This window comes from Lissotriton vulgaris, chromosome 6 (assembly GCF_964263255.1).
Source record: "Lissotriton vulgaris chromosome 6, aLisVul1.2, whole genome shotgun sequence".
In the NCBI taxonomy this organism is placed as follows: domain Eukaryota; kingdom Metazoa; phylum Chordata; class Amphibia; order Caudata; family Salamandridae; genus Lissotriton; species Lissotriton vulgaris.
In genome coordinates, this window is record NC_141694.1 from 1,046,314,260 (window position 1) to 1,046,329,259 (window position 15,000).

Genomic DNA, 15,000 nt, shown 5'->3' on the forward strand with positions numbered 1-15,000 from the left:
AGTGTATCTAAAAGTGTTATATAGGCCTCAGAAATGTTTCGGCCTGCTGGTGGGAGGGAGGAGCTCACTGTAGTGTTCCGCTTGCGTGCAGCAGTATACCATATCTCTAGCCCACCTTTTCTTGGTCGGTGCCGGCCCTCTCATCCAACACTGCGCCACTGTACGTCTCGCCAGTAATAGTCCCATATCTGTCAATCGCCTGTATGCCACCGGTAAGGGCTTCGAATAGCCCAACAATGCCAAAGCCGGGTCTACCGGAAGTTCGTGATCCAGTATCTCGCTTAGTTCCGAAATGACCGCCACCCAGAACTCATGTATCCGATGGCAGTCCCATGCCACGTGTAGGAAATCTTCCACCGGCGCGTGACAACGCTCGCATTCGGGGGACTGTCGGAGACCATAGCGATGTAAGCCCTCAGGAGTATAATACACCCTCTGCAAGAATTTAAAGTGTATCAGCCTGTGTCGTCCATTCAGTGACAGCTTCCTAGTATTGACACAACAATACCTCCACATAGAGTCATCTATCACGATCTACAGGTCGTTCTGCCAGGCTAAACGGGCCTTGGAAGGTTCTTGCATTCTATAGGAGACAACGCTCTTGTATAAGTGCGCTGTCATATGCCGTGGAGATGCAGTAGCTATAACGTATGAGAGTTCCGGAAGGGCCGGTGGCTCCGCCAGGTTTGGGCCCAGGACATCCTTCAGGGCGCTCCGGACTCTGTGGAATTGAAACCGCTGTAACGGTGTCGGGCTATCCACACCCTGGGCAATCTGGTCCCACGTTTTAACTCTCCCGTCGGTAAAACAGCTCTCCTGCAGTCCTCAGCCCCAGCGCATGCAGGGCTCGGATCACGTTCCCGTCCCCGACGGGCGCCAGCCACTGCAGCCATTCCACCGCCATCGAGGGGGAGTATAGCAGCTCACCCTCCCTGGCCTTCAATAACGCGTTCCAAGCATGCTTTCTAGCCGTTATCGAGTCTAGTACACCGACCCTATGATCCACAGGGGTGCAGACTGTGGCTGGGAGCGGAAGAGAGTCCGCAAAGAGCTGCTCCATCCGCACGTGCGGGATGTTCCTGTCACCATGAATCCACGTGTGCAGATGTGTGGCCTGAGCCACCCTATAGTATCTCTCTAGATCAGGCGCTCCAAGCCCACCCAGCTCATATGGGAGCGTGAGCGTGGTCCACTTTACCCGCGGCTGCCCACCTCCCCAGGCCAAGCGAGTCATGAGTTTCGTTAGGTTCAGAAAAAAGGCTTTCGAGAGTATAATGGGTAGAGTGTTAAACAGAAATAAAAATCTCGGCAGAATCACCATCTTCATGATGGCTATGCGGCCCATCAGGGAGAGTGGTAGCTTACACCACCTTTCCACATCATCCTCGCATTTACTGAAAGCCACCCCATAGTTTGCACTAAATAGCACCTCCGGGTCCGTGTGAATCATTATGCCAAGGTATCGTACCGGGTCCGTAGACCAGTGTAAAGGATATTCCATCTCGAAGCGATCCGTCACCGGGGTCAGTGGGAACACCACCGATTTCTCCCAATTAGCCTTTAGGCCCGAGAGGGCGCCAAAGCGTACTACCTCTCTGAGAACGGGGGAGAGATTGGATTCCGGATTTCGTACATAGAGTAATGTATCGTCCGCATATGTCGAGACGATTATTTTATAGGTCGGAAAACTAACCCCTCGATGCCAGTGGTATTCTCGCAACGCACACGCTAGTGGTTCAGCAACTAGGGCGTACAGTAACGGGGACAGGGGGCAACCCTGTCTCGTGCCTCTGCTGATGGTGAAAGGGTCCGAAACGCGATCTCCCAGTCGCACCCTTGCCACTGGACTCCAATACAGCGCGCCAACCATTTGTAAAAACTGCTCACCCAAACCCATTCGACGCAAGACCCTCAGCATGAACGGCCATTCGACAGAGTCGAACGCCTTTTCCATATCCAAGAAAATCGCGACTGCTTTCGCATCCTGTCGCACATGTTGCATTGTGCCCAACACTGTGCGTATGTTATAGGTCAAGTTCCTTCCAGGTACAAAGCCAGACTGTTCTGGGGCAACAATCTCTGGCGCGATGAGGGAAAGTCGGATGGCCAGGACCTTGGCATAAAGTTTGGCGTCTACGTTCAATAGGGAAAGTGGTCTGTACGAGCTACAGACATTGGAGGGCTTGCCCGGCTTCAAGATGGTAACCAATAGGGCCTCTCTCATCGTACAGGGCATGCTACCATCCTCGCATACCTCATCGAACAAGGACAACAGGTGAGGAATAAGTTTGTCCTTGAAAGCCTTGTAGAACCCCACTGTCAAGCCATCTCTCCCGGGAGCACTGTGCACGCGCATGCTAGCTAACGCCTCAGAGATCTCATCTGCTTGTATGGGTGACATGAGAAACTCCCTGTCTGACTGAGCCAAAAACGGCAGCTGTATATGTTCCAGGTAGTCGTCCATGTCAGACTCTAGATCTTCTGTTTTAGTAGTGTACAAGTCAGAGTAATAGTCACGGAATGCCGTGATAATCTCCTCGTCCGTCGTGACCGTGCTCCCTTCCGGGGTCACAAGTTCCGTCAATCTGGGGGCTCTCCCGGTGTTACGCAATATTCTGGCTAAATCGAGCTAGGTCGCTCGCTCTCACCGTAAGTTCTCGCCGAGGCATACTTGCCCATGTAGCAGACCTCCCTATCCGCCTCCTCGTTGAATTCCGAAATAAGGGATCGTAGTCTGTCAGCTATAGAGGGGTCCGGGTTAGACAAAAGTTGATTCTCCAGGTCAGCTAATTGGGATTCCAGGGAGCGCAGCCGCTGTCGTATGGCCTTTAATACACTGGAATGCTTGGTCATAGCTATTCCGCGAATGAAGACCTTGAATTCTCCCAAACCGTGTGAAAGGTATCCACGGAGCCTAGATTCTTCTCGAAGAAGAGGTCGATTTCCTCAGCCATTTCCCCTCTATAGGTGTCATCTAACAGGGCGTATGGAGGGAATCTCCAGGTGAATGGGGGGATCCTGCGGTTTGGCGTCTCCAGAACCAGTAGCACCGGTGAGTGATCAGATAGCGTTCGTGCAAGTACAGTGCATGCCAAAATACGGCCAGTGATGGAGTGAGAGGCCAACCAGTAGTCAATCCTGGTGTGAATGTCATGAAAGGAAGAGTAATGTGTGTACCCACCCATGCCCGCGTTCCTGCTTCTCCACACGTCAACCAGATCCAGCGTCAGCAGCTCAACCTGGAGAGTCACCGCCGCTGCAGCCGGTTTCCGCGCTGGGCCGGAGGACCTGTCTAACTCTGGGTCCAGCACTAGATTGAAATCACCCCCCCAGAGCATGTGTGCTGAGGTATACGTTCTACAACATAGGGCTAACTGGGCGAAAAAATCAGGGGAGTCATAATTCGGGCCATATACATTAACCACAATTAAATCATGTCCTTTCCCCTCGCATCTCGAGATTATACAACGGCCCTCAGGGTCGGCTTTAATCGGCTGCAGAACTAGCTTGGAGCGAGGGTTTACCCACGTCAAAACTCCCCTAGAGTGTGTAGTGAAACCCGCCACTGTGGAGTTCCCCAATAGGCCCCTGTGGTGTAACATCTTGCTCGTGAGTGGTAAATGGGTTTCTTGGATGAGAGCCAGGTCTACATGGTGTCGCTGTAGATAATGGAGCACCTTCCTCAGCTTTCTGTGATCATTCAGACCCCTGACATTCCAGGTTAACACTCGCAAGGTATCAACAGGATTTTCCAAGTTCGTCACAGGGGCTCTAGGCATCGGAGGCAGCTCAAGGCAACATAATAGTACGCGGCAACAATACCACAAACAGTTCCCGAGTCATCTGAATAAGTCAGCGAACATTCTGCAAACAGTCCCCTACCCCCCCATCCCCCACTCCGTCTACCCTCCACAAAAACAATAACTCCCATAGAACCACACCCCATCCCCCCGCCCACAGCAGACCCACCCCAACCCGGTCCGACAGTAATCTACCCACCCCACTCCCCAGCAGACCCACCCCAACTGTGTTCAACCAACACAACAGTGTGCTTAACGCGCAGGGGCCTAGGTAGCCAAGTGTCATAGTCTCTACTTATGTCTCAGAACGCTTGTGAGCCCCTCTACCCGCTCCCGCCATGCACAGTAACCATAAGTAGTGCAACGTTCATAACAGTGAAAATTATCTGGTTCGCACCACACCAGTGTGTGGCGCACTCAAGATCATGTCCGGTAAGTGTTCCCAGTTCCAGGCCATTTGCCACTGTATAGCAACAGAGAAGACTCATGTGAGAGTTCCCAGCGGGCGCAGGAGCCAAGGGTGCACTGACATGCAACTAGCGTAGCCTCCCCCTCCATGCACCACCCCCCTCTCAAAACCACTTATCTGTATATCTAGCAGGCTCAGGAAGTGCATCAGGTGTCCCATCTCCTCTCCAGGCGTGTACTGCTAAAGTCCGATGCGAGTCACCGCTGCTCAGACGCAAGGTGAACAATGTGGCAATGGAAGAGATGAATCCTGATCGTCTAGTCTGCTGTCGTTTTCATCGTCCTCGTGGTTCTTTTCCAAGCTCGTTTTCTGTTCCTTCGACCAACACTTCATCGCTTGTTGCAGCGCCTTAGGATCCGTGAAGATATGGGAATGACCTCCCTTGTTGACGCGTAGCTTGGACGGGTACAGCAACGCATAGTCCAGGCCCATCTCCCTGAGTCTCTTTTTGTGCGGAATGAACTGTTTTCGCTCCTCCTGCACCTTCGCTGTAAAATCCGGGTACAGCGAATGGCGGACCCCTCATATTGCAGTTGTTGTTTTGACCGCGCCAGGCGGAGTGCAGTGTCCCTGTCCCTATAGTTAAGTAGTTTCGATATGATAGGGCGCGGAGGCGCTCCAGGCTGCGGCCGAGGTGCTAGCAACCTATGCGCTCTCTCCACTGTAAACATAGCTGAAAACACTCCATCTCCCAGGAGCTTCGTGAGGAGCTGCTCCACGAAGCGCTCCATAGGGCCCGTAGATGTGCTCTCCGGAAGGCCCGTGATGCGTAGATTACAGCGCCGTGAGCGCGCTTCCAAATCTTCAGTCTTGTCCTGCAGGGCCTGCATCAACCTCTCCATCTTTTTTTGCGCCGTATCTAGGTCCGTCTGAGCCTCTTCAACTTCCGTCATCCTTCTTTCAGCCATATCGTGTCTCTCGGCGTGCTTGTCTAGCCGTTCCGCCATTCGATCCATTCTGTACGACATAGCGTCTATCTTGGACCCCAGGGCAGAGATACTGGTCTGTATGCCTTGCTCCATGGAGAGCAGCATGGCCTTAATGTCTGAATCGGTGCCCCGAGCCTCCTCCGACCGTGTCGTAGGGCCATCTTCTGTAATCGGGCTTTGCTGTAGTAATCGCTTCTGAGAGAAGGGCAGCTTACTTTGGGTCCTGTCGCCTTTGCCCATCTCAGTCCACTAATCGCTTGCAGGCCGCGAAAAGGCGTGAAGCTCCCGAAGTCGGTCACGGAGCGTGTATTCACAAGTCTATGCCTCTCAGGGTCGGCTCCACACCCCGAATCACCCTCCGGCATGTGGCAGAAAGAGAAGACGTCCAGCCCTATGCAATCGCCATTGCACCACGGGGGCCACGCATTACTTCAACCCAGGGCCACCAGGGTGTGCGCCGCAGCGGCCAAACCGAGCAGGCCGCGGCTCCAAAGGAAAGGCCAGCCGGGGGAGTGAGGAGGTGGGGGTTCCGCCGTCAAAAGTGCTGGCCCTGCATCGACCAGGAAACGCAATTTACGCCAGGCGCGATGTCATTGGTTGCCCTGCGAGCGCCTCGCCCCACCAACTCACCAGGCGCGGTATAGAAGAGTGGCGCAAAGTCCCTCCAGGGGGTAGTCCACAGCGCCACTTAAGTCTGCCAGGGTAGGAGTCACCAGATCAGCTCCCGACGGTGTTTGTCACGCTGGGGGATCCCGGAGTCATCCGAGGTCGGGCTCTCGTCCGCCCGCCGCTTCGGGGCGGGCCGTGGCTCCTCCTCGCTGTAGTGCGTGATTGTTCTTATATTGTGAAGGAGGGGGCAGTCTCTACAGCTGCTGCGCCGATGAGCAGTGGCGCGTGGGGGGACGCCGACCCCCGGTATGCCCCCTGCTTTCGGGCGGGGGGGAGACTACTGGACCGGCACCGTGCGTCTCCCGTGGCCGCACGCCTCGCCACGCTGCACGGGTGCCGTATGTACTCTGGACCGCAGCTTCTCGGCCCTGCTCCTCGGTGACGCGGTCACAGCTCCGCTCAGCCGCGGCTCCTCTCTACCGCTGCCGCCGGGGCTCCCGCTCAATCCCCACGCTCTAGGCAGTCTGTGGGTCCCGGAATCAGCTCTCTCTCGTTGCTATGTTAGGATAATGCAGGATATATCGTCTGTGCACGGCGGAGCCGCGGGATCAGGCAGCCATGTCGCTTGCCGGCTAGCTCCGACCCCCACCCTCGCTATGCATTTATCCTTTCACACATAAGGTCCCTAAACTTGTGATATACGACGATACCACTGTAGTATACGACAATACTACTTTTTGAAACCGACTATGCGATGTGCGACTTCACTTGCCACACTTCCTCTGCCTGCAGACAGAGTGACCAGCTTCACGCAATCCTCGGAAGCCTTTTCAGGTCTACATATAACATAATACAAACTCAACAGATGTTAGTCGCAATACTGTACATCAAAACCCTTATATATCACTCTATACATTATCCTAGCTAATTCTATAGCAACCAATGCTCTGCTACCAAGTAATCTGATGCAGCGCTACTCCGAAAATATTTTCTAAAACCATATCACCTTTCCCTGAAGTACCAAATCATACATCTACTAATCAGTGTGGCCCATAACACTGTGAGTTACTCACAAAACACTTTCATCCTACTTCATGGATCAGTGAAATTCGAAGGAGTGTTGCTGTATCATAATGGAGCATCTAAATCAAAAACTAAATATTTATACTATTTACACCTGCAATTTAAATGAGATTTACCATGGTTTTATTTAACGCGATATGTATTTAGACACACCACCATTATGGTTGACGAATCTGCTAGTAAAAAAAATCAGGCGTAGGAAAATACATGACCAGCTTAATTCTCCATTTATCTAAATTTTATTAAGAGCAAATTTTAGCATGTCTAACAGTTAATTCGCTTTATTTATTTCTTTATTCAAAAGTAACTTTAAAGAGGAAAGTTTTTATCTCAAACAGATATATTCATTTTATTTCAAAGATTCAGAAAATAGACATTATTATTTTGATTTCAGAACATAGGTATTAGCAAAAGAAAGATAGTTCCCAAAATTCATTTTTCTCCTGAATTCCCTAACTAATAACCTCAACTAAAGATTCAGTCCTCATTCAAAATAATAGGAAAATTATTAAAGTATCTTACATCACAGGAAAATCAGCATTCCGACAGCATCTCAGGAGGAAATCGAAAAGGAGTTTTTTCCTAACTAAAATCGGGAGTTTTTATACACTATTTCACTAACTTTATCTATCTAAAAAGTAACTGTCAGTATAAACTCAGATCCTGATTGGACAAATTCGAGGGTGGATGAGCATCACCTCATCATTCCAATATCCAGCTTATGCAGCTTCAGCAGAAATTAAACTGTTTATTGTCTTTATTAGCGTCCGGCACAGTCATGTCCGCAATTTGCAAGTTCAGACTTTATTCTCACGTTATACAATAGAGACATCCATCTCTTTTTGGCAGTCATCTGTATTTTCAGGGCATGTTTTCCTTGAACCTCTTTCGTTCAGGCACAGGCAGCTCACATTCAATCTCGGCCTTGGACTGCGCATGCTCAGTTAATCTTCCATTCACAGTTAATAAAGCTACCATCTTTTTACTAGGCCGTACGGACCAGACTGGGAACTATCATAGAAACAAACATAAATAAATGTTAATTATTGAAATATGACCCTTCTGTTTACCTACCCCCATACTAAGGTTTCCCTGTTAGTTATTACCAAGCAAATAAGCAACACATATGCAAATTATACACACTTATCCTTCGGTTTCTGCCACAAACACATGCACAAAAAGCACATTTCTGCCACTTTTGGTTAATTTGAAGCTTTTGCATTATTACATATCACGACAACAACATTAATTAGTCATTTATATTTTTGCCATACTAGTAGATTAGTATTCCCACGTGTATTTGTGTGTGCATACTATACTATGTTGGTTAATTTTTCCACACCACACAATTAATAAAGGTTACATTTATGAGGAAATTACTTCATGAGAGGTATACAACATTTTGTTTCTCGAGCTCGCTCCATCAGCCAACAAGTTAAACGGGCTGAACGATAGAGAATGTGCAACATGCATTTTTACCCGTGCGGCATAATACTGTGATGCTAGTGTCGCAGTGAGCAAACAAACCGAACATGCTTGGTAATAGAAAGTTACACATACTAATGTAAAAGGCTCGAGCTGGCTCCTGCATGAAGCAGCCGTATATTGGAGTGACGAGCCGCCATCGCGGTCGGCGAAGGGTATATGAAAGAAGAGCAACTAAATTACAAAGAATAAACGCGTAGTGCGGTGCAAAAGGTTAAGCGAGTGTTAAAAGCTTAACCGAGAACAAGATTCAAGGAACCGAGCTCTGTTCTAACGATGTCATTGTGAAATGATAAAAGTAACCCGGGCATACGTGACGGTGCGTAATAAACGCTGGGGTAGCCATAGAAAGAAGACTATAGGTGCTTGGTGTGCAAAGAACAGCATACTAATAAAGTTGCATAAAAGTCAATGGTGAGAATCATGAAACGGAGCTAAACATGTGAGAGCAAAAGTGAACTGGTGAACAAGAATTCAATAATAAAGCGGAAATCGTGACGATGTGTGTATGCCACAACGGTGGCCATAGAAAGTGGACTGTAGGAGCTAGGTATACAAGAAGAAACACCTCAATAAGGGGGGGCGGAGCTAGCCGGCAACCAAAATGGCTGCCTGAGTCCAGAGCTCCTCCGTCCCAGTAAGCGATCCTTCAGATATCCTGTGGAGTTGCGCCACTACTTTCTTGTACTGCAACACCGGAGTGAGTGCTGTGGCTGGGGGCATGATGTCTGGACATTTGAAAGTTTGCTGCCCGCAGAGCCGTGATCGGAGGATGCCCTGGTGACACCGCGCTGAAATCGGAAGCTGTGGAGCCTTGGAGGGACGGTGAGCTGGGGTGGACTGACCGAGGGGGGGGGCATAGAGCGGCTGCTACGGGGGCCCCGACCATCGGGTCTCTCCCCCCCCTCCCCTCCCCACCAGAGCTAGGAACATTGCCACGAGGCCTGTGCCACCGCAACTGGAGCTACTGGAAGTGTTGACTGGAAGTGTTGACTGGGAAGGGGCCCGGCCATAGACTGACGTCCCGGGCCGGTGAGGGGCCCCCTCTGGTTTTCAGGTCTACTGTGTGGAGCTGCCTCCTGACGGGGGACGCTCTGGAGATCGCGCCCACCTGAACTGTTGTTCCTCTCCCCCCTCCTAAGGCTGTCTGGACCGTTGATTCGCCCTACATAGGGAGTAGTAACTGCCATCTTTACTACCCTCCGGCATCTTTTGGGGTGAGTGCTAGGCCTAGGCGAGGAGCAAGCGGCGGCTAGCTTTTGCCGGGTGAGAAGAAGACCACGAGGGACCGAGGCCTGCTTGATCTGATCACAGTGGCTACCCCTTTAATATTCGAGCCGACGCCACACATTTTGGAGCCGATATAGGTGGAGATAAGCCCTGTCTCTTGACTGTTCGCTGCTAAGAGTTGGGCCCCTGCACTGGTTGTCTGGAATACCGAATACCCATACACTCTACCGTATTTCCAAGACTTTGCTGGGCGTATTACCGGCGCGGATCACTTGCTTCCCCTTGCTGTGCCTTTGCGGTCTTAGGTGTTTCTTTACTCTGTCTCCCCACACTTGGAGTACTGCCCTCCTCGTGAACCGGCGCTGGGCCTGGTGGTGTGTCCTATCGAGGGTACACTTGCAGTGGAATTCGGGAGTAGTGGTCTACTTTGCAGTACTCTGTGCTAGAGGCCTTGCCCCTGTGGGTAGGGGGGAGCACTGACTGTTGATATGGGGCGCTCAGATAGAACGCAATCTAAGCTCTCCTTTGGCCCCAGAGGACCCAAGACGATGGAGGACGCGGGAGGCGGCAGAGCGGCGGACCGGGACATCACAGACGAGACACAGCAGCAGGACTTGCGTGGGATACTCCTTGCCATGGAAAAAAACCTACAGGGAGGGATGACTACCCTGAGCACGAAAATAGATGCACTTACATATTGCATGGACCGTATGGCTGAACGGCTTGATAAACATGCGGAGCGGATAGATATGTCAGAGCGCCTACTTACTGAGGTAGAGGAAGCTCAGACTTCACTTGATTCAGAGAACAAGCACATTGGCAGAGCTGTGCAATCCCTCCTAGACAAAACCGAGGATTTGGAGGCCCGTTCTCGTCGATGCAACCTGCGCATCACGGGCCTTCCGGAAACTACGCAGACTGGCAACATGGAGCTGTTCGTTGAGGGGCTACTTAAGAAACTGCTTGGTGACACTGCGTTTTCATCCATGTTTGTGGTGGAGAGAGCACACCGTTTGTTGGGCCCACTGCCTATGCCAGGGGCTCCCCCCCGCCCCATTATTGCCAAGCTGCTAAATGACCGGGATCGCGACGTGGCTTTGAAACTCGCCAGAGAAAAGCAACCATTGCAGTATGAGGGCTCCCTGTTGTCCTTATACCCAGACTTTACGGCTAGGGTGCAGGAGGCCAGAAAGCAGTTTGCTCCTATGAAGCGCCAACTACGAGAGCTGGGAGCTGATTATGCAATGCTATATCCAGCAAAACTACGCATCATCAGACAAGGGAGGTCCATGATCTTCACAGATCCCAAAGCATTGCAAAAGGCTCTAAGAGACTGGCAGAAGGAGAAACGATCGCCAAGGAACGAAGACGACGCTTTGGCAGGGGAGTCCTTGGAGGATCAGGATTAAATGAAGCGCTATGTATAAATTGAGAGGCCCCTGAAACATGCTGTTTGGCAGCTTGGGTGGTCACGGGGGGGTTGGGGCGAATGTTCATTACTATTCTTTGTAGGTATACTGCTTGCTGGAGGGCTCTGCTTTTGGCTTAGCAGCAAAGGCTGGAGGTGACGATGATTAATCTCCAGGTATCCTTTATTAAATTATCAAGAACCAACTGCTTTTTTAACCCTGAAAGTGAGAGGTGACAATCTGCTCACATGTCTTATTAGGTTCGTCTCTCGCTTCTTTATTGATGATTCTGCTTGAGGGACCTCGCTCATTATGAGAAACACGATCTACTAGCACTGGGAGTGCTTTGCTTCTGAGTGTTTTCGCAGTCTGAGACATTCTATTATGATGATTATGATTCTTTGCAACTTCTAATGCTGTAGTATAGACACCCTTTTTTCTTTGGTTTCTGGGACGGGGGGTGATGGTGGCCATTGAACATTGTATAGTTTTTGAGTGGATTACGCATTGTATTTGCAGGCTACATCTGCCCCTGTGTGATAATCACTGAATTTCTATGTGCGCTCAGGGGGGAGGGGGGGATGGGTTGCGCTGCCTGGGGTATTGGTTTTTGATTGTTCTAGTATCAGGGTATGGGTGGGAGGCTGGGAGGTATCTGGTGGGGCGGAGGCTTGTACGTGGCCTAGTTGGGGTTGGGCAGGCGTGGTCGGGGTTTTGGGAAGGGGATGTTATTGGAGTTGTTGTTATTCAATGTTTTGGACAGGCTCTATTGCTTAAGGCAGAAAAGCGTGACATGCGAACAGGCAGGACTGTGACGGCTGTGCTCATTATGTACAAAATTAACATGTTTGGGGTGACCCTCACACGTTCACTATGGCGGATGCAATGACAATAGGGGACGAATCTCCTGACACTTTACGGTTCCTGACCTGGAATGTAAGGGGGCTGAATGACCGCCGTAAAGTGCGGAAAATCCTGCAATATTTAGCCAGACATAGGATAGACATTGCGATCCTGCAAGAAACACACCTCCCACTGGACAGTCCCATACTTAGATATTGAGGGTTCGGGGGCAACGTACACGCGGCAGGTTTTACCACTCATGCTAGGGGGCCCATACTTGGTTCAACTCGAAGACATCCCTAAGATGGACACCGTTAGTCACGGATAGTGCTGGGAGATACGCGATCACTGGCTGCTACGGCAAGGTCGTGGACATGTGCGTCGTGAACACATATGGCCCCAACTTTGACCTTCCTGACTTTTATATTGACCTAGCGGCAAAGATTACCACGCATTCCGACAGGCTGGTCTACTGGGGTGGGGACTTCAATCTGACACGGCATCCTGGGTTAGACAGATCGGATGGCCCGACACGTCTCCCTTTGGCCAGTGCGCGCACTCTGTCTACACAGCTCACCAATCTGGACTTAACCGACGTATGGCGCCATAGACACCCGGCGCTGGGTGGGTTTACTCACTACTCGGCCCCCCATAATATACATACGAGGATAGACTATTGGTTTGTGTCGACTCGTCTTATCCCTAGTGTGCGATCCTGCGTAGTTTTGCCGCGCACCTATTCAGATCATTCGCCGATCTTGATGACTTGCAACATGCCCGCACGACAGATCCCGCCATATGCTTGGCGCTTTCCTCCATACTCCTTGCTAGATCCCCTCTTTAAGGAGGAATTGTTGACGGCGATGGAAGTCTTCTTTGAAACAAATGTAGGGTCGGTCGATTCATTTCAATCTGTCTGGGAGGCGTTTAAACTATATGCTAGGGGAGTCCCTATCTCCAAGCTTGCAGGGGTGCTGAAGTCAATTAGGGGCGACTCGGAATATTGGAAAATAAACTCAAGGATTTGGAGTCCCTGGGGATGCAGACTGGAGACGAGTCTATAAATCAGGATATAGCGAGGGTCCTTCGAGAGTATAATGAGGATGCTGACTCAGAGGTCAAGCACCTGGGGAAGTATGCCACAGCCCAGAGCTATTGCGAAGGCGAACACCCGGGCTCTGTTCTGGCTCGTCTAGCTAAGCGCAGGAGGGATGGGACCTCTATCCCGGTGCTGAGATCGGAGGCCACGGATGTACCACTTCCGAATGAGCTAGTTGCAGAACGCTTTCGTGACTATTACGCGAAATTGTATGCGTTGAGAGGCCCTGCTCCGGAGGAGCATATCATTGATTATCTATCTCATATCGAGCTTCCGTGGCTCTCTAACCTACATCGCAAATTCCTTGCTCGCCCATTTGATAGAGGCAAGGTCGTTCTGGCTCTTACAGCAATGAAAAGTGGGAGTGCGCCGGGCAGTGATGGCCTTATGGTGTCCTTATATAAGGCTTTTTCCGATCTCCTGATACCACACCTGCTTACTTTCTTTAATGACATGGCCAATTCGGGTACAATGCCGCCTTCCATGTGAGAGGCTATTATCGTCGCGATTCTTAAACCAGGCAAGGACCCAGGAGACTGCGCCTCGTACCGCCCGCTCTCTCTCATGAATGTTGACACAAAAATTTTCGCTAAGCTACTTTCCAAGCGCCTTCAACCTTTGGTCACTTCTTTAGTGGCCCCAGAACAGTTCGGTTTTGTCCCATCTCACAACCTCACGTACAACATCAGTACTGTCTTCGCCGCGTTTCATCACGCGCGCCCGGAGGTATCGGCTGTGGCTGTCTTTCTAGATATGGAGAAGGCATTCGACTCGGTTGAATGGTCGTTCCTGCATCAGGTCCTGAGCAGGATGGGAACGGGGCAATTGTTTTTACAGCTCTTGGCAGTATTGTATGCTTCGCCGACAGCGCGCATTCGTATTGGACCACTGGTCAGGAGCCCATTGCGATAGGTAGAGGGACGAGACAGGGATGCCCCCTCTCCCCGATACTCTACGCTTTAGCGGCCGAACCTCTTGCATGTGCCCTGCGAGAGTACCACAGTCACCGAGGCATCCGTTTCCCTACATACAACTTAATTGTATCTACCTACGCAGATGATACGCTACTCTATGTCAGGGACCCTGCGACGCACCTCCCTTCGGTCCTACGTGAGGTGGTTCTGTTCGGCTCTCTCTCGGGCATACATGTTAACTGGGCTAAATCTATCATGTTCCCTTTGACTCCCGCCACGGAGAGGTTTGAGCCGGAATTTCCACTGCAGTGGACTAAGGACGCGGTTAGATACCTCAGGATACGCCTACATACAGACTCTGAGATCGTTCTTAAGGAAAACTATGGCTGTGCTATATCTAAACTGGAAGATGACATAGAGAAATGGATAAATACCCACAACTGGGTGAGAGGCGCACTCAATCTTAACACTATATTTTCACTCTACCTATGTTTAAACAAGGGTGCTACACTATAGTCATGTGTTGGCTCCACATTAATACTACTATTCAAACCATGAACAGGATCGACCTGCTCTAGTGTGCACTGTGCCTATTGAACTAAATGTTCACAATTTTTCAGTATTTTTTTAGTCACGCAACACTTTACACGGCAGTGTATTCGGACCCTAAGCTGCATATTCTGATCATCTGTTACCAAGGGCGTACGCACATTGAAAAGGGTCCCGCTATATTTAACATCGGACTACATAAAACCAAGTCTCGAATCCGAAGTAGTTCAACAGCCATAGGAAGTGTCACTGTTTACATTCACGACGGTTGCAGATCCTAAAGATTTAGCGACCCGACTATCCTTTTTACACACATTCTCACGGAAGAGATTCCTGTTGATCGTAGTGGCGAACACAGCCCCTGAGGAAGGAACCAGCGTTCCGAAATGCATTGGGCCAGAGATTAAATATGGTTCAGTAGCAATTATGGAATCAACGTAGAAATTTGAAAATGTTCATGTATTGAAATAAGAAGTGGTATTTGTCAAAAAGTTGGACAGTTATCATATGTGATGAAATAACATATAAATGATTTATGAACATGTATATGAATAAGTAAGGAATTTGTGTAATGAAATAAT